Source organism: Nycticebus coucang, chromosome 2, assembly GCF_027406575.1.
Source record: "Nycticebus coucang isolate mNycCou1 chromosome 2, mNycCou1.pri, whole genome shotgun sequence".
Classification (NCBI taxonomy): Eukaryota; Metazoa; Chordata; class Mammalia; order Primates; family Lorisidae; genus Nycticebus; species Nycticebus coucang.
This window is the reverse complement of record NC_069781.1, coordinates 123,604,293-123,625,213: the sequence shown is the minus strand read 5'-3', so window position 1 is coordinate 123,625,213 and position 20,921 is coordinate 123,604,293. Positions and strand designations below refer to the sequence as shown.

General features: G+C 47.0%; 1 protein-coding gene and 1 non-coding gene across 2 annotated transcripts in view; both read right to left on the bottom strand.

The window, feature by feature from the left end:
* ST8SIA2 (ST8 alpha-N-acetyl-neuraminide alpha-2,8-sialyltransferase 2) overlaps positions 1-20,921 on the bottom strand; it is a 65,437-nt gene that overhangs the window by 32,162 nt on the left and 12,354 nt on the right. The gene's annotated exons all lie outside the window — the stretch shown is intronic.
* Positions 11,136-11,274, bottom strand: LOC128580387 (small nucleolar RNA U109). The gene has a single exon (XR_008378670.1). It is a non-coding gene; the product is annotated as a small nucleolar RNA U109 (small nucleolar RNA).

The window sequence follows — 20,921 nt, the reverse complement described above, 5'->3', positions numbered from 1 at the left end:
CCTTTTAAATAAGAAGACGAAATCATAAGAGAAAATGTAGACAGATCTCACTTCATACAAATCCCAACCTCTGCTTGTACAAAGAGCAAACCTCAACAGACCCAGGTTCTTTCATGAAATCTAAGAAGGCTGTGCATGAGGATAGCAATGCCCCTCATTTAATTTCTTTCTCATTCATTCAGCAAAAATGTGTTGAGTAATGCTATATTTTGGGCTTCGGCAAAGCTAAAGATATACGGCCTTTGCCCTCATGAATGTCAGGTTAGGAGGGAGTAGAAGCAATAACTTTTTTGTTTTTACTGAGTCCCCAGTGCCCCGCCAGCTTTATTAGGGCATAATTGGCAAATAGAAATTGTATATGTTTGTGATGTATGAGGCAATGTTTTGATATATTATACACACACACACTGTGAAATAATTAAATCAAGTTATTTAACATGCTCATCATCTCATATACTTTCATTTTTTTGTGGTAAGACCATATAAGATACGCTCTTAGCAATCCTTTTTTTGTTTTTTTTCCTTTTTTTTTTTTTAAATCAAATCATAGCTGTGTACAATAATGCAATCATGAGGTACGATGTGCTGGTTCCATATACAGTCTGAAATATTTTCACCGAACTGGTTAACATAGCCTTCATGGCATTTTCTTAATTATTGTGTTCAAACCCTTGTACTCTTCACTTAGTGAACTTCACCTGCACCCTTCCAAGATGCACCCTAGGTGTGGCGCTCTTAGCAATCTTCCAGCATACAATACAGTATTACTACTTCTACTCACCGTGCTATACAATAAGTCTTCAGAACTTAATCATTGTGGATCTTTTTACTCTTTGCCCAACATCTCCCATCGCCACCCCGCCACCTGCCCCAGCCCGAGACAGCCAGGCTCAGAGCAGAACAAATGCTCTGTGACAACTGGCTCCCAGGATTTCTCTGCTCCTGGATCCAGGCTGGGTCCTGGAGACCATTGAGTCCTGCTGCCATGGGGTACTACAAACCCAGGCGCTTTTTCATACCAATGCTTCCTCCAACTTAGGGTTTCCCAGCCCAGGCACTGTGGATGTTTGGCTGGTGTATTTCTTTGTTGGCAGGGTGGGGTCAGTGGTGTGATGGCGATCTGGGCACTGCAGGGAGTTTAACAGCATCCGCCCCTGACTTCTGGCCCCTCGGTACCAGTAGCAGCCCTCCTTATCCCTCCTTATCCCTCCCCCCACACCCAAGTTGTGAAAACAAAATTATCTCCCTAAATGTTTCCTGGGGCAGGAGGACAAAATTGCCTCCAGTTGAGAACTTCTATTCAAACTCTCCAGGTGGATGGATCCCCCACCCCTGTCAGCCAGTCCATCCCCAAGGCCTTTACACGCAACCCCCCAACCCAGCATCTGTGCCTCCCTTCAAAACCATCCCTGATTTTCAATTCTCAGCCATCATCTCCTTCTTTTCCCACAGCACTCAATTCTGTTAGAGCATTTGTCACCTTCTTCTCATATTTAATTACTTCATGGCATCACAGCTGTGAGGCTTTAGGAAATCTTGCCAATTACACAACCTGAACTCCTCCTCTTAGAGCTGAAGAGCTCAAGGCCTGGGGTCTGCATCCCAGGCTCCCCTTCCTTGGCTGCTCTCTGTACAGGGGTGTAGGCCTCAGAGGGTGTGCGATTACCATGCCCCCCCACCCCATTCTGGTGCTTTGACGTCTGGGGCTTTGCTGACCCACACAAACCACCCAATCCAGAGCACACTCCCCACTCTTTATGGGGCTGCCATGCCCAGGGTCAATATTTGCCCACCCTAATTACCGTGGGCCAAGAACCATGCAGCCAGGGCCAGCTCACTCCTGTATGTCAGGGCCTGCTGGAATTACTCAAAGTACCCAATTCAAAGCCTGTTCACCCAGCCTTGCCGACTCCTTCCTGTGCAAACCATGAGAAAGGCTCTGCCACAGCTGCCCTCCCCTCTGCCTACTGACCGACCCCAACACTTTCTTGTGTGACTTCCCACCATGGAATTGTTAATATAACAAAGTGTCTTTTCAGTGGCAGTCATTTCCTGATCTGTTGGCCTTAACACACCAACTTAAAACAGGGAAGACCCTGTCTTGTTCATTTTCTCAGCCTGACACAGCGCCTTGCCCAACTGGGCTCAGTGAATCAAAACAAACTTTGCCCATAAATGGAACTTTTCTTCTAAAGTCTTCCCTGTAGTCTTTGTGTTCTTTTCCTGCATAGCATTTATGGCTGTACAAGACCCCATGTCACCTGTCTGTTGTCCAGAGGATGGGCAACCATCATCAGAGAAACTCAGGCTGCAGTGTTTGGCTGTAGAAGAAATCTCATGAATTGACAAGGGACTTGTTTTTTCGAATCAGGTTTTGCCTCAGATGTTGTTAAAATAAGGTTATGTTTTTTTAGTCATATGGGACTGCACATACCTGTTTGGATGAGTGATAAAAGATGATCAGGTGAGAAACATTTGCTAAAGAATTCACCAAGCACTAAAATTGTAGAAATGTCGATGCTTAGATCACCCAAATGAGAAAATGTACGGGAATGCATTTTGCTCGCTGTGAAGAACTCTATAAAACATGGCGTAATATTAGTAAGAACTGTCCCTTTGATCCTGCTGCAATATTCTCAGCCGTGGAAACAGAGATTGATGACTTTAAAAGTCTACATTTTAGAACGTTAGGTTTTTCCCACTATGGACATGATAGTCTCTCCTAGTAGAATGTATACGGTAAACTAAGGCAATTAATACAGATGCCATGTCCATAAAGCAAAACTGGGCTGGACATGGTGGCTCATGCCTGTAACCCCAGCGCTTTGGGAGACTGTGGCAAGAGGATCACTTGAGGCCAGGAGTTTGAGACCAGCCTGGGCAGCAACATAGCAAGACCTTGTCTCTAAAAAATAATAATAATTATTATTATTAAAATAATGAAATATTAGCCAGGTGTGGTGATATGCACCTGTATTCCCAGCTACTCAGAGGGCAAAGGAAGGAGGACCCTGTGAACCTAGGAGTTCAAGGTTATAGTGAGCTATGATCTTGCCACTGCACTTCAGTGTGGACAACAGCCCTGGATCTAAAAAAATAAAAACATTTTGGCAGCACCTGTGGCTCATAGGAGTAGGGTGCCGGCCCCATATACCGGAGGTGGTGGGTTCAAACCCTGCCCTGGCCAAAAAATGCAAAAAACCCCCTAAAATAAATAAAAATAAATAATTAAAAACATTTTAAAGAAAACCCAAACCATGCACAGTTGGATCTATTTTAGTGAAAAACAAGTAGCAAACTTGAAAACTGCATTTCTGTTTAGCTTCTTCATCCAAGCCCAGCTGCTTCTTTGTATTTTAGTTTTTAATTATTATTTTAATTGACAATTTGTAATTGCATATATTATGGAGTACAATGTGATGTTTTGATATATTTATCAAGCCCAGTTGTTTAAAGGTAAGGCAATCCCCTGTGTGTTGGGATTTCCTAGCTGTGTTAGAATTTCCCACAAATACAGCTTCTCAGGGAGACTCAGGCTCCGAATGAACTTCCAGGAGCTGACAACTTTAATTAAAGGTCTGGACCCAACTTAAACAGTTGATCAGTTTTGAGAATAGAAGATTAAACTAAAGCACAATTCATGAATTTGCAGATGGTTCTTCCTTCACATTCTGGGGAAGATACTGAATTTTTTTTTTCAAGGTACATCTTACAACTGTTGGAGTTTCTGCCTGCTGACTCCCCAGGGACACACTAAGTATAGGGCCCCACAGATACATGGTCAGGGAAAAGTGAGGAAAATGATGATTTGGGGTCAGTCACATGAATAGAGCTAAGGCTTACAACAGTGTGGTCAGAGTTTTTTTGTTTTAAAAGATTATTTTTCCCTCAATTATTTTTATTCTGGTAAAATACACAAAACATGAAATTTGCCATCTGCTAAGCGTGGATGCCTCCTCCTCCCGAATTCATGTACATATTGGAAACTTCCTCAGTGCAACAGTGTTAGTAGGTGGGATCTAATGAGAGGCATTTAGATCTAAGAGCTCTGTCCCCAAGAATGGATTAATGCCTCTATTAAAAGGGCCTTAGGAAGTGGGTTCACTCCCATGTGAGGACACAGTGTTCCTTCTCTCTGGAAGACACAGCATTTAGGCCACCATCTTGGGAGCAAAGAGACTAACCCCTACCCTGCTGGCACCTTGATCTTGGACTCCCCAGCCTCCAGAACTGTGAAGAATAAATGTGTTCTTTATGAATTACCTGTAATCCTAGCACTCTGGGAGGCCGAGGAAGGAGGATCTCTTGAGCTCAAGAGTTCAACCAGCCTTGCTCAGAGACCACTCTGAGTAAGAATGAGACCCTGTCACTACTAAAAATAGCCAGGTGTCATGGCAGGTGCCTGTAGTCCCAGCTACTAAGGAGGCTGAGGCAGGAGGATCACTGGAGCCCAGGAGTTTGAGGTTGCTGTGCGATAGACTGAGGCCATGGCACTCTAGCTTGGGCAACAGAGACTCTGTCTCAAAAGAAAAAGAAATCAACCAGCTTGTGGCATTCTGTTATAGCAGCATAAAATGACCTAAGGGACCATCTTAGCCATTTTAAAGTGCACAGTTCAACAGCACTATATACAGTCACAGTGTCGTACAACCACCACCACCACCCATCTCCAGAACATTTTCATTACTCAAACAGAAACTCTGTACCCATTACACGAAAACTTCCCTCCTTCACATCCTCTCCCTGTAATGCTATTCTACTTTCTATCACTGTGAATTTGCCTACGCTAGACGTTGTATATAAGTAGAACCAGACAATATTTGTCCTTTTGCATCTTGCTTCTTTCTTGGTATGATGTTATCAAGGTTCATGTGTGTCGTAGCAAATACCAGAAGTTGAATCCTGATGCAGCGGTTCCAAGGAGCCAGAACACCACGGAGACAAGGCAAGGAAAGACCCCTCCAAAGTGTCAGTGGGAGCCCTGAGCACCTGTGATTAGAACAGCGACAGACGTCCCACCAGCTGAGCTGCCTGAGTGGCTCAGGCCCGCACCTGCCCAGAGCTCACTTGGCTCGGAACTTTCTGAATTTGTTATCTCCAAATTACGATTTGCTGCTCAAGTTCTCCTTCTCCTGAGGGGCCTTAGCTTTGGTCGATCCAGTGCACAGCCTGGCCGCGAAGTGGGCAAGGAAAGTTTCTTCAGAAGGTATCTTACCCCAGCACAGTGGAAAATATGGCGCCCTATTGTTTGGCCTGGGTCAATTTGCACTTCTGATGAGACTCCATCATGGGTCTCTCCGATCCACTTTGAGCAGGAGGCAGGTGCATGAATCTTGGTTTGTAGTCTTGGTAATTCATTTCAGGTTGGGCATAGTGAGGTGATCCCCTACCACTTGGATGCAACCTGCCCTAGCAGAGAGCTTCTTCCAGCCTTGCCTGGTCTAAGGCATCTTCAGTAGCCACCACCAGAGGATCTTTGATGAAGGACTTGTACCCACCCACCATCTGGTCAGGAGTGATGTAACTGTTGAATCTTCAGGAGACCTCAGTTCAAGGTCAAACTTCCCACACTCCCGAGAACTAGAGGTGACGGCGCGCATGCTGCCTGTGACTTTAGAGGTATAGCCAGCCTTTCTAATCACATTCCATAGAAACCCCAAGGTTCTATATTTTCCAGGAATCAGTACCTTTTTCTTTTAAAGGGCCAGACAGCAAATATTTTAGACTTCATGGGCCAAGAGAAAAAAGATAGTATACGCCATGGGTAATTAAGTCATAAGAGAAAATACATTACCATTGACAAAATAAAAATTATAATAATTAAGAACAACTTTTCTGTACTCAAAACAATTTCATTAGGTCCACTATGAGAATAGTGTAGTTTTTTGGGGGTACACAATTTCTCTTAATTGGGGTTCAGAGTTAGAGATCCCGTCATTGCATCGTGATGGAAAGACAGTCTCATTTTCTACAAAGCCTTTCCTTGCTTTTATTGAGATTCTGCTGTCTTCCCTCTGTGAACTCACTGGAACGTGTTATCCTGAATCTCTCTTTTGGAACTTAACACGCTACCTTCATAGTGCTGGGGAACTTTTCATATGAGGTAGCAGGTGGGGAAAACAAGCTCTGAACTAAGACTGCCTGGGTCTGAATTCTAGCTGAACTAATCAATCGCTGTGTGAGCTTTGACTATTCCCTAACCTGACTGGAAACTTCCTTTTGTTTCCTCATCTACAGAATGAGTATCTACTTCACAGGATTGCTGTAAAGATTACCTGAGCTAATGAATGCAAAGATTCTGAACAACACATGGGATATTATAAATCACTCGCTATTAAGGTTATTCTTCTTTCGATTTTTTCCATTCTTGGCGGGTAGGCTACATGGTAACAGGCAGCTGGCTGAATTTGCCCCAAGACCCATAGTTTGCTGATTCCTGCTCTAGGATGTGAGGAGCAACATGCCCCCTTCCTCCTCCACCTGGGAGGCATCTGTGCCATGCTTATCCCTGCTGACATCCTTCTGGTAGAGCACAGCTTCCCTGCAGTTACAGGTCCAACAGGGAGGACCATAAATGCCTGCACTGCCACCTCCGAGGCAGTGTGAGAACTGCCTGGATCACACTGCAGGCTGGCCCCGGCCAGTGACTGCTGGATTTCCAGACGGTACCAGGGGACCCCTGGCAGCAGCCTCCACTTTACAGAGAGTAAGCGGAACTTTTAGTGCAGTGTTTGCACAAAACCTAGATTTCTTCTCAGATTTAAATTCATACTCACTGCCAGTGTGGTGCTCCCTTCTGGTTCCACACTTGCAGTGTCTGGCGCATCAGGTCAGGCCGAGGAGCTTCATTGACATCCTTTCCATAATGCAGGTTAATCCTGTATGGAACCTCATGGATACTGAGATGCCACTGGGCTCTGAAGACCTGTGCAGGTTTCCACCTTGACATTTGAGCTCTCTGGCATTGGGCCTCCGAGTGTGCTGCAGAGGCCAGCAGGGAAAATGAACTCCTCAAGTTCAAGGGCTTCACTCTTTTTTGTCCCTGAGCTCTCCCCATCCACTGCTCAGCTCTGCTCTTTTCTTGCCATCCCTTCTGCTTTCACGTTAAATATTAGCTTGATTTGATTTATCCATTTGCTTTGATTTCAGCAAATTTTTGCTTGTTAATCAGCTTTCATCGATATACAAAAAGGTACTAGCTCCCTCTTGGCTCTCTCCTTTGCTCAACTTCAGAAAACATCCCAGAGGACTTAGGGCTTTGATTGTGTTCCAGCCAATTTCCCTCGTCTTTACATAAAAGTTCTTAGAGGCATCTGCACATCAAAATGCAAGTAAACAAGGCGCTCAGATGCCAAGCATTTCCCACCATGTCGATTCCTGATCCTTCCTCTTTCTCATCGTGAAACTGTGGGTCACCTCTAACCAGGGTGATAGAATTTATCATCCCAACAGGAACACTTTTGGAATAAATGAAGCATCAACCAGAGAGGATTCATGTACTGGGACTACCAACTCATGAGGGATTTGGCCACCAATTACACCCATCTTATAAAGGAGACAGATTTTGCTGGGCATGGTGACTTGCACCTGTAATCCTAGCACTCTGGGAGGCTGAGGCGGGTGGATTGTTAGAGCTCAGGAGTATGAGACCAGCCTGAGCAAGAATAAGATCCCTTCTCTAAAAATAGCTGGGCACTGTAGCAGGTGCCCATAGTCCCAGCTACTCAGAAGGCTGAGGTAAGAGGATCACTTGAGCCCAAGAGTTTGAGGTTGTTGTGAGCTGTGACACCCCAGCACTCTAGTGAGGGTGATAAAGTGAGACTCTGTCCGCTCCCCCAAATAAAAAAAATAAAGGAAACAGGCTTTAAAATACATACTTCTAAGATAACGTTGCTTTCCTGAATCCCTACCACTCAAAAACCCCAGGGACTGAAGCAATTAAAACCCATACGTGATACATATTTATGCTGCTGGTTGAGCTGGACCTGGTGAAAAGCTCTGGAGATAAAGGACATCTTCTGTGTAGTGTTTGTGGCTACAGAGCTTTTTCTGAGTCCCTCGTTCCCATTATGAAGCTCCCTACAGTATGATGAGCCTGGGCCTCTTGGCCTGCCTCAGAGTCCTGAACACACCTGGGACAGGCGCTTCCTACACTCAGCTGCCTTTGCGTCCATGCATTTGACATCAGCGCCAACCTTCCCTCCTCCCCCAGAGAGAGTCCAGGTATGGGTCCGGAATCCTGCTCATCTCTGTATTGCTATGGGAGGCATATTTCAGGCACATCCAGTGTATTCTAGAGAGGACTGCTAAATGAATGGGTCGGAAAGGCTGAAGATGTCCATCCTCTGCAGAGACAAGGTGTCAGCCTTCCAGAAGTGTGCTCACCTACCACACAGGCCAGGCAAGCCCCAGGTCCTGGGCCTTTGTGCCAGCTCTTCCCTTTCCCTGAAATGTTCATTCCACAGATAGCCCCATGGCTCAGTTCCCCTCCTGAAAATCTTTGCTCAGATGTCACTTTCATAGAGAGGGCTTCCTTGACTATCTTCTCTCCCCTCCCCTGGCCCCCTTGGTGGCCCTCCCCACCCCCACCTTTGAACTCTCACCTCTTTTCATCTTTTTATCACCATATGTAATAGAAAATGCACTGTCTGACTGTACCACTAGAATGTAAGCTCCATGGTGGAAGTGGGTGTCTTCCTTGCTGGCTGCTGCACCCTTAAGCTGGGCACAGTGCCTGGACAGCACAGGGGCAAAGAGACACTTGCAAATAGAAGGACTTAGCCTTTTGTCTTGTGGCGAGAGGAGCCAGTTGTCCTTGTATTCCATCCGGGTGCCTCCACCTGTGTTCTGAACTGCATCCCTTTTGCCCTCTGGGACTCTCCTATCCACTGTGAAAATTTTGATATTTACCCCAAACCTGGTGTGTGTTGGGCTCTGCTCCAAAATTACACGTTAGTTTTGTTAAGCCTCATCTGAAGCAGAAATGATTACCCGTTTCTAAGTAAGAAGAAACTGAGGCACACAGAAGGTGAGAAACTTGCCTGGGCTACACAGCTACCAAGGAGGGACACCAGGATTTGAGCCCAGTAGGCTGGCTGAAGAGCCCAGCTCCTAATGACTAGGCCAGGCTACTGGTCCACCCCCAGTGCCGCTGGCATTTAAATACGTGTTCGCTGTTCTCACCTTAAATAAACAACCCTACCTGAATTCCACGTTCCCCTCAGTTATTTCTCTGTCTCTCCCCAGCACAGCAATCTTTGTCCCATTTGTCGACAATAGTGGTCTCTTGTAGATGCCACCCCCTGCTCCTTCCACTCCAATCTGGTTTGCGTCCCCATCACTCTATCAAAAGCGCTCTTGTGCCACCTTACAAGGGGGCATTTCTCAGACCCTTTTTACTCGGACCCCATCAGCGTTTGACAGTGGCGGACACCTCCTCCTTCCTGGGTAGGTGAATCTGGGACTTCCTGGGTCTGGTCCTCAGCTTCTGCCAGGCTCACCAGGTGGCCCTGGACAGACGTCCTCTGTGGGGGTTGGGGGATGGGAGGGGAAACGCATGTGTCCCTGTGGGCGCCCTCTGCAGGAAACCGGCTGTTAGGAAGAGACATGACAAATGGTCCCGAGTAATGGGATGGGTTTGAGTCCTTGGGGCATCTTTAGATTCCTTCTGGCTCAGAAAATCCATTATTTCAAATCATCTCCTTGTAGCACTTCCATTTACTATGACATAAAATCCTTCCTTGATCTTACTGTTTCCCCTGGCAGAGGTGCCCCAATTAAAAACTCTAGATATTTCTCTGTATTCTCACTCAACAAGATTTTGTTCAGCATTACTGTTTATAGTTTCTCACAAGATGATAGTTTTATAAAATTTCCAAATACAAAACATTGTTGAATATATTTAGTTTGAAACATATATACATACTATATATACATATTTCAAACTAAATATATATACTGTATATATGTACACAGTACATATACATATATGGTATATTTCAAACTGTATAGTATATTTATATAGTATATAGCATAGTATATTTATAGTACTATACTATATAGTATATTTCAGACTTTATATACTATAAATATATTTATATACTATTACATATAGTATATTTCAAACTGAATATATACTCTCTATATTGTAAATACATATCTACATATATACATATTTCAAACTAAACAGCCTTTCTCCTCCCACCAAAGTTCACTCCCTAGGAGTGATGCCTCCACCATTCCAGGTGACAATTCTTGTCCCACACAGGTGTGTTAACAACACACTTTCCTTTATTTTTTTTGTAGAGACAGAGTCTCACTTTATGGCCCTCGGTAGAGTGCCGTGGCCTCACACAGCTCACAGCAACCTCCAACTCCTGGGCTTAAGCGATTCTCCTGCCTCAGCCTCCCGAGTAGCTGGGACTATAGGCGCCTGCCACAATGCCCAGCTATTTTTTGGTTGCAGTTTGGCCGGGGCTGGGTTTGAACCCGCCACCCTCAGTATATGGGGGCTGGTGCCTTACCGACTGAGCCACAGGCGCCGCCCAACAATACACTTTCCTAAAAGGAGATGCAGATTTCCAGAGACCAATTAAAAATATGAACAACTTTATTCTCTAAGCCCCACCCTGTACCAGAGGCATATAAACTATGGTATTCCTTATTTGGTTTTAGAAATAGGACACCCAGTCTCCAAAAGTGAAGCCATTTGCCCAGGGTCACCCAGCACATAAACCAGCAAAGCAGGGGGGGACTCACTCGTGGTCTGCATGTAACCAAACCTTGCAGGCCTGCAGAGAACTGCCCCCGGTACCCGGCCGTGGACCTCCTGCACAAAAGTATCTAATACACAGTTGAGGAGGCGCCAGAGATTTAAGAGGAAGCAAAGGTTACTCACCACATAGTTGTGAGACAGTTGACTAGCTAATTGGGAAAATATTCAAGTTAGACTCTGCGCTTGCACCGCACTGATAAAGATAAAATGTGGCCCAGCCATTAACCGCTATGCTTAGGAACGGTCTGCTACGAAAAGTCATCCGAGCCTGCATTGTCCAGTTATGCTGTCTGTTAGTGACAGCCACTGGCTCTCACGCTGCAGACACATTGTTAACCTCGGCTGTCATTTTTCCTTTTTTTATTGTAGAAGAAATATACTACCAGGAAACCTTCACCAAGAGGCTGGCAGCCCCTGAAACTTCTCATTTCATTCGTGTCACATGGCACAGATAAATCCATGCTCTTTAAAGAGAAGCAGAACGCCTGTGTGGCATGCCACACTTTGCTCTTGAACCTGCCTCGAGGGGGCTTGAGAGGCCTCTGCCTTCAACCTGCCTGGCTTCCATCTCTCTTGTTCCCTTTTGTCACTGGCCGGCATTCAGAGGCAGCGTCTCTCTGACCACCAGCTGCAGCCTTTTCCTGAGAGAATATCCCTGGGCACTCAGGTGGGGAGGACTTTGAAGTCACTTTTCTTCCAGAAGTTTGATATGTCCCCTTCCCTGCCCTGCCTGGTCCCAGAGAAATGGCCACCCCCTCTGCTCCAGCAGCCTCAGCTGTCACCCCTCAGGGAGACTGGGTGTCAAACAGAAGGAGAATGGATGGGACCACCAGGGAGGGAACCGGAGGTCTGGTCCTGATGGCTACTAATTTTGCAGCCCTAATCCACTCTGGGTCTTGATGTCCTTTTCTGTAAATTGGGGTCCTGGGGTAGGATTAAAATGGCGATACTGGACAGATGTGACTGCTAGTTGCAGTGTTGCTAAAGGTTGTGGCTACTGCCCTTTGGAACAGAAGAAACCATTTACTGTGTGTGGAGTCTGATAAGTCCCTTTGGAACAGCTGTCCTCAGGGAAGTTGCTTCTCAACAGTGCAGCCCTTTAGGGAGAAGTAAGAAGTGGTGGAGGGAAGAGCGGTGGGGAGTCAGCATGGGAGCTCTGTGCCTCCCACTGCTGCTTCCATGGGTAGAGGCTGGGGGCCGTCCAGGGGGAGGTCTGCCAGAGAGTAAACTTGGGCATTTTCTTTTCTTCACCAGGAGAAGCACATCTGAAAGTCATGGGCTGAGAACTGGGTGAGGCATGCCCAAGGTCCATGGGGCAGTGCAGGACTGAACCCCAACGGGACCGCCACAGTGTGGCCCGGGTCCTGTCTGCGTCACATGGCTGACCACAAGGTCTGTCTGCTCTGCCAGTGAACTGAGTCCCTGACGTTTCCCTGAGGACACAGGGACACTTCCCTCCTTCCTGGGGAACACTTCCTCCAGGTTTCTCCCTCCCCTGGGTGCTGGGGTTGCAGTACTGACCACTTGTCCAAAGCCTGACTTCCATTGTCCATCTAATACTGGTGACTCCCTGATCTGCCCTGCCTGGTGTGTGTCTCACCCCTGGTGCCAGCATCACAGCACGTCCTGGGAGTCTTCACATGTTCCTCCCTCCTGGCTTCCTCCCCGTATTCTCCCAGGGATTGGCAGCCCCACCTAGCGCCTCTGGGACATGTATGTATGTGTGTGTGTGTGTACATGTATATATATGTACCCATATAGTCTATTCCAAATTGAATATACATTATATATATATATATATAGTGTGTGTGTGTGTATATATATATATACTTTGTTCCCCCCTAAACTAAACAGTCTCTCTCCTCCCACCAAAGTTCACTCCCTGGGACTGATATGTGTCCATACTCCCTGCTCCCCCCATACCACCATATGCCCTTGGATTTGAGCTCACTCACCTAAGCAAGGCAGGTGCTGGCATCCTCACCCCTGTGCCCTGGGTCACTGCTGTGGCCTCTGTCTTATCTCCCTGTGTGCAGAGACTGCTTCTCTGACCACCCCTCCCATGTAGGACCCAGCTTCCTGAAATACAGAGCACAATGCGTCTCTCGTGTGTTCAAGATCAAGTTCAGATTCCTCAGCACAGCACAGAACACCCTTTCTGAGCTTGATCACATCTTTTACTTTTCCGCGCATCCACTTTCTAACTCCACAGAGCAAGGGACAGTTTCTGGAATGTGTAAGTCACTTTGCAAAGTTGTAGCTTTGAATATCATGGTCTCTCTCTGGAACCCTTTATCCTGTTTTTCATTTGCTGAATTCAAAGTTTATAAACTTCCAGCCCCAGGTCATACCAGGCCTAAGTATGTATTTGGGGGCTTATCCAACATTAAACCTTTTAAAAATCAGAGGCCAATATTTAAAACCCAAGAGACTAGTCATTATAAAATATCCTAATTTCTGGCTCTTTTTGAATAGTCAGAAGATCTGGCAACGTAGAACCACAGTAATTGCTGGAGCTGGGACGCAGCAGTGTCCCCTGGGTGTGTGTGTGGAGGTGGGAGGTGTATGCTACATTTTTCCAAGGTTCACACCTCTCTCTACTGCCTTACACTGAGTTGCTTCTTATATATGTGACCTGCCTGATCCTCAAGGCTTTTGAGTTTGACATGTCTAGATTCACCCTCTTATCCAGCAGGAAAATTCAGCTCACGTCACCTTCTTCACAACTTCCCTGACTCAGAGCCCCTCTTACGCTAGGGACAGCAGGCCCAAGGACCTAAGGGCATGGCAGAGGTTGGTGGTTTCTTCCTCCTTCTTAGTGGTAGATGACAAGTTGCATATTGATAAAAATCAAGCAGAAGGAGGAAAACCCAGGGGCACAGTAATTTTCACTCAAGTAATGTGCAGAAAATAAAGTGCTGGGAAAAGAAAATTCCAAAGCTCTGTGCTTCCTAAGACATTGGCGTGGCTGCTTTCTTGATTGAAAGCTTTCTGATCAGCCAACTGGTAGAACAGCATGAGGAAACCAGCCTTGGCCAGGAATACTCAGCCTCAGCTGTCTTCCCGTGTCAGCTGGGGTCTTCATCCCCACCCCTCCCACCTGTGTTCTGTAGGTGCCCAAGACTCTGAGGAGACAGGGGTGGCACAGACCTGCTCCCTGGGTCCTCCCTTGAGCCTCCTCCTGATTGCTTGGGGAAGCCCAGAGATGGGATCCAGCCATGTTGATTTAGGGCTTGCATCCCACCAATGCCACTGTAGTGGCGGCAGGTGGGAGAGAATGGTGGCTCCCAGGGCTGTGGCCAGGTCCATGCTAGAATCAGGTGTTTAAATGGGGACTTGGGAAGAACCCTGCTCTGATGGACAATATTGGGAAGAGCAATACAGCAGAACCTCCATAGTTGACCGCTTCTCTACACTGACCACCTCCTAAGTTGACCTCATTTTCATATTCTGGACATGCACAACATGTATGTATCAGTACAGTAGGCCTAGTTCCTTACGTTGCCCACCTCCGTATGTTGTTCACTGTGTTACAGTCCCTTGGGTGCTCAATGCACAGACTTCCTACTGTAATCACCAACGTGGATCCTGCCTGGGCTCTGGCCATGGGGCAGTTCTTGCTGTGGCTTTCCTCCTTTTCTCCCACCCCAACCCCAGGAGCTGGGCATTTTTAGTCCTCCCATTTCACTTAGAGATGTTATTTGTCATGGGCAGAGACTGACTGGGAGGAGACAGCTGGAGACAGGAGTGGAACCTGGCTCTGCCTGCCGATGGTCTCCCAATCAGGAACTAGAAGCAAAGGTGACGGTGGCGGGGTGGTCAGGACCTAAGCTGAGTCAAAACTGGGACTTGGGGTAATAGGAACAAAGTGACAAGAGACACCAAGAAGGCAGGGCTGGGTGGGCAGTGTACCCGGGCCGCCACATCTGACTCCAGGCAGATGCCAGAGTGAAGAAGGGAGGTAGGAAGGGAAGGCAGGGCAAGGGGCGTGTGTGCAGGGCCCTGTGCCCTCTGGCTTTATCCTATGCCCTCCTTCTTGAGGGGTCTAGCCCTGTGTTTTGACTGTTCCCACCAGACTCTGATAGGAGGTTCAGGCTGTGCATAGGCTGGAAGGCTGGTTTCTGGTGAGAAGGGAAAAGTTGGGGTTGATAGGTATCCTGCTCCTTTGCTCTTCCCATTGCCCTGAGTACTGGCACAGACTCCCAGGGTGGGCTGGGCCTGGATAGGGCATCAAAGTCCCATGCCTTTTAGCCCCCACAGTCCTTGCTGGTGCCCTGGGGACAGTGGCTCACAGTACTTCTTCCCCAGGAGTGCCTCAGAGCCTCACCTCCTGCCCACAGCTCCTGCCATCAATTTCTTATAGCTTGCAGGAAAGAAGGCTGGAGTGAATGGGGACAGTCTGCCTCTCTTTGGGGTTTAGAACAATCTAAAGGCAAAGAGAATTCTTTACCGCTGACCACAGTGGACTGACAAGTGGACAGGAGATTTAACCTGGTTCTCCTGAACAGATCTTATGCTCTTGGAAAACACCTGGGGACGTGAAGGACACACTTGGACGAGGGCGATGCTTCAGGCCAGTGTAGATTGAGGGTGCAGAGAATCATCCGCCACCTGCCAGGAGGAGGAGAGGAATGGCACCCAGCCTGCTCCCGACAAAAACATCTCTTCGATACAATACTGTTTTTTAAAAAAGTACCAAAAATAACACGGGCTTTGGTGTGATCTCCAGCTCCATCTTAACTAGTGGAGTACTCTAAACAGAATTTCCTCACTCCTTAAAACAGGTAAACTGTGAAGAGCAAAAGAAATAGTGAATGCATATAAAGAGCTTGGCAGATGCTGTTTTTACTTTATTTTTATTAGTGTTCTTATTGAAACTTTTCTAAGAAAATAAGTTAGAGCTGAGTTCCCCTGTCTTCCCTTCTTTTTGTTCCAATTCACATGTATTTACTGAGCACCTATTATGGGGACAGGCACTGAGCTGGGCTCACAGCATCAATGGAGACAGATTGTCCTCAGTTTGAAGGAGCTTAAGAAAATGCTATGAAAGATACGTTAACTAGTGTGATGAAAATGTGTCAAACGATCTATGAACCAAGTGTATGGTGCCCCATGATCATATTAATGCACACAGCTATGATTTAATAAAAATTAAAAAAATAATAATAAATTTGGGAACATCAAACACACACATGCAAACACCCCGGCAAAGGAACTGAGCTGTAAACACCCCCCCCACACACCAGGTGGCGCTGAGAGGAAGTGAGGTGAGAAGCAGTGACAGAGGGGGAGGCTCGGGAGAGGACAGGAAAGAGCTGTTTTCCGAGACAGCACTGTCAGAACCCTAAAGGATGGAGGGCAGCCAGTCATGCAAAGGGCCCTGGGAACAATGTCAGGGAGAGGGGTCTGTGCGGGCCATGACCTCAAAGGCAAGAAAGAGCCAGATGGATTATGGATCCCAATCTTCCTGCCTTTACAACACGATGGTTCTGGGCCCTCCTCACCCCAGCAGGTGGTCCCAGCTTCATCTTCTCCTTCCCCTCCTCACCCTTGTTGCTAGGTCCCATTGTCTCCCCTCCACCTTCCCTTCCCTCCCCTCGTTTCTTGGCCTTAGTTTTACAAATGCACACTTATTCATACTCTGTTCTCCTCCTGCTCTACACTCATCTGTTTCTCCTTTCTTTTCCAACCTCCCACAAGGCCAGTCCATTCCCACCGCTCCTGTTACTAGAGATCTCTCTTTGGGATCTTGCTTCACCCCACCATCAAAGAGGTCCCTCACATATCTCCAGGGACCAGCTGAGGACCAAGCCCCTTGGCCCCAGAGCATCCTCCCCAGTGGGCCGTCCCACCAGGAGTGCTCATCAGTCTGGCCCCTGCATTGGTCCCTTGGTTCCCTCTTACCTCTCTGGCCACCCTCCTCCAGGGCCTTTGCTGCATTAGTGTCTGTTTCCAACTTTCTAAATCAGGGCAAAAACCAAGGCTTAATCCCAGGGTCTTTGCTGCTTTAGGGATTTCATCAACACCAATCACTTCATCTACATCACCCCCAGAATGGCTCCGGATGTCCATCTCCTGACTTGGCTCCTTACGTGTGGGTCCCTGGTTACCCACTATCGAGTGACGGTGAACAAGTGGTTTCCCATTTCAGGGGCTCAGCTGCTGTACCTATATGTTAAAAGTGGGTGGGCAGACTGGCCTCTTCATGTCTCTGCTTGCTCCAATAATTGGTGAGTTTTTAATGTCTGCATTTCCACAAATGTGAACTCAAACTCTTACAGTCATGTTTAAAACTGAACTCAGCATAGGTTCATAGGACACGGCTTGCCCTCTGGATTCCTACACGCACAGTGGGCTCAGTTGCTCTCCCAGGCATCAGTGACCCCGCATCATTGAGGGCTGGAGTGCTGCCATTTCCTCTCCATAACTGTTACTCCCTAACTCCTCTCCCTCAAACCACCCTAGCTCCGAACTCAATGCCACTCCCGTGGCCTGGTCCGGGTGGTGTTTTCAGCTTCTGCCCTTCGGAACAGTTTACATGTTTTTTGCATATACCTCCTTCGAAACACTTCAAGGGTCCCAACTGGCCATAGCTGCTCCTCTGAAGCTTTGAGAATCCTTTGAAATGTATGGATCCTTTGCCCAGAAAAACACTTATAATTTCAAGGGGTTTCTGGATTTCCTGAAACTTACCACAGACTCTTTAGAAGTCATTACAGCCAAAGTTAAATCGAAGAAACCCCCAAAGAACCAAGCCTAGGTCCCTAAGCCCTCCATCCTACTGTACTTTCCTGCACTTCAAGGGGCTGCCAAAGCCTCTGCTCCAGCCAAGTTATGAACACAAGGATCTCTTTGTTATATGCTGGGGACGGCTTTGGTTCTGGCCATTCTGGCCTCAATATTTTTCCAGTTCAGTCCTTCCTTCAAGTCCCAGCCTGATCTTACTTTCTGTAGAAGTGTCTCAGTAGTCCCCAGGCCTTTGTAGGGACTCCCTCTTTGGAGGTCCTAGGGTATGAATCATCAGTACCCACATTGTCACCTTTGTTTCCGTTACATGGTAAGGAGGATAAGGATGGCAGCTAGTCCGGTAGACTATAAACATGGGATGTTTGTTGGTGACATTGGATTTCCCTGATAGCCAAATGAAGAAGGCTTCCCCAAATCATCAAATTTCAGTATGCTTGAAAATAGATTTCCTATATTCTGTTACATGCGCTCATGTGCCAGGACACTGATCCAGCTGTGACACGGGTTCTGCTGGGAGCCTGAGAGGTGGGCGTGATGATGTGATGGACCCTCTCCTGCAAGTGTCCCAGGCAGTCTCATGGAGATGTGAAAGTGAAGGGCACAGGCCTGGCAGAGAGTCACTGCTAGTGTCAGTCTGTCTTCCTATTCCCTTATAGCAACCTTTTATTTTTAATATGGAGCAGGTGGCAGGTGAAAATAGACCAACACCTATTTATTGCCCTGCTCTAAAATTTCAGGGCAAGGAGTTCAGAGGCATAGCAAAGGGATTAGCTATTTCTCCCCAACAGAGAGGGTCCCTAAGACAGCTACACAGTCCTGCTGTTCTAGAGCTGGAGAAAATCTGTAGGTTCTTCTAACTCACTTTTTAAAAATGGGAAAACAGAGGCCCAGAGAGGCCTAGAGGTCCTGCCCTAGGCCAATGGTTCACTGGTGGCAAATTCATGACCAAATCCCAGAGCCACGAACTCTCATCTCCAGACATGTTCCTCATCATCATACACGACTCTCCTCTGCCAGATCACACTCTGTGACAACCTTCTCTGCTGTGTCCATCTGTGCATGTGTCCAGCACCCAGCACCCTGTAAGCACCTGTGCAGAGTGAATCAGATGCATTTTGGTCACACATAGCTTTGTGATGACTATACACACATCACGGGACCTGACACAGAAGCCAGGGACTGGGGAGCCATCCTGACTCTTTTCCCAGAAGCTGTGAGTGCCTTGCAAGGCTGCTGGGTCTGCACCTAGTTGGGAGCAGATCAGCTTTTCCAGTAGACTAGCATAGTCTGTGCTGGTGACATTGCAACCCTGCATTGGAGAAATAGTCACCGGGCATTTACCAGGTGTCACGTGCTGGGTACGCAGAGATGACCAGGACAGAAATGAATTCTTCTCTTATGAAGAATCATCTAGTGGAAAATGAAAGAAAAAAAATAAAAAGAACAAAAGTAAAAATACCACCATCTAGTCCAGCCAGAACAACACTCTCTTGTGGCTAATCTCTGCCTATTTCCAGAGAGAAAATAAAAACACTACACAATGGGACTCTGATGAAGACGGAAAATCCCAAAGTCAACACATTTTACTTTATTTTATCTCAATTGATCTCAGCTCCCAAATATTTGAGCTTCAAAAGGTAAGATTAGGTACCATTAAGCCAGGCAGGCCATCATTGATTTGAAAACCCTGCTCCACGCTACAGGACTGAGGAGGTCGCAGACTCTTATTAATCTCCTTGTTATCAGCTTGATCTCAGCCTGCCAGGAGCCTGCTCTCCTGATTCCCAATTCTGGCCACATCCCTCCAGTCCACTGGCTTCTGCATAGGAGGCCACACAACCCGTTAGGGACTGCGTGAATCAGCCTGCTAGAGATGTCTACACAAAGGGTGGGCTGGTTTTTCTTCATGGAATCACAGGCAAAAAGGAAAGAGGGCTTTATCTATAAGACAGAACTCAATGAATTTCACATCAGACTATTGGTTAATGTAGCCCCCACCACATTTTCTCTCCTTTGGCCATTGAAAGAAATATACAAATGATCCCAGAATATCAAGGACAAAGGTCTGTCTGAGCCACCCTCAAGGAACTAATTGGCTTCTCTTCCTGCCTCCCCTCCTTCCTCTGTTGCCTTCTCCCAGTAAGCCCTGTGGTCTGCCAGGCACTGTGCAAGGAGCTGGAATATGGTTGGGCATAGATCTGCAAGGGTCCCAGCCCTCATGGAGCTATAATCTTGCAGGCTGGAATGATGCCATGTGACAAATGTGAAGTGTGTGCAGAGGTGCCAAAGAGAAGCAGACGGCTGCAGGAGACCGTAAGCTGCAGCTCTGACCTAGAGATGTGCAATAGTGGGGCCCCTCTTAGGCAAAAGCATCCTGTCCTCCTGGCAGGACCATCTTGTCTCTGAGGGACGTTGGTGCACCTTGTTTAAACCATCCATAAGACGGTTACAATCAAGGATTCTTTTGTTGTGTGTCGGGCCATTTCCCAAATCCAGTGAAAAATTGTCTCTCTGACTCTAGGTACCTCTTTGGAGGATTAACTCAATCTGTAAAAAAGTTTTGCAAGAAATTGTCACAGCTTCGCTGCCAGGTGCAGATGGCGGGTCTCAGGGCAGAAGGAAGCCTGGAGCATCAATGCATAACTTCGGTCCTTTTCAGGGTCCGCCTTTGTGTTTTTTGCTAACTAGACTTTATTGACTTAATACTTGACTCACTTAAATGAAAACGTAAATGAATTTATCACAAAAGGAATCTTTATACATCACTACCATAAATAGAATACCAATATTCCTTGCCCTAAATAGAAAGTAATGGCAAAAATAAATACAATTAAATTCTTGGCTTCCAGCCTGCCCAGAGGCTTTCTTTATCTGGAAGAGCAGATTGGTTTCACAAGGCTCCCCTGTACTTGTCTCCACCACCCCTAGAGGCTTCCCCCCTCTATTCCTGTGCTTTTTATAACTGAGAGTGAAGCCTGGAATTAGACTTTGAGCTGGGCAGACCACCAAACCCACTCAGGAACCCCCAGAACTCTAGGGAACAGTTCCTGTATGTGCCAGCTGTGAAGTGGGGCTGTTTGCCGTGAGAGTGATCACATCCCAGCCAAGCTCATTAGAAGGCTTAATAACACAGCCCATGAGCGCTTTGCTGTCCAGCTTCTCTAGAAATTTCCTTCAAGCGCTCCCAAGACGGGTCAAGGCTGTTTCTGGACACACTGCAGCCTCCTTAGGCTCATTTAATAAGTCAATTCAAACTTAAGATTTCTCCTGGCAGCACCTCAGGTCTTGGGTCTCATTGAGGGCAGAGGAAGAGAGAAGGATTCTCCCGGGACTCAGCACATGGCCAGCCAGACCTTGATGAAATTCAGGTTCTCTTTCTAGTTATTAAGTGGTTACTCTA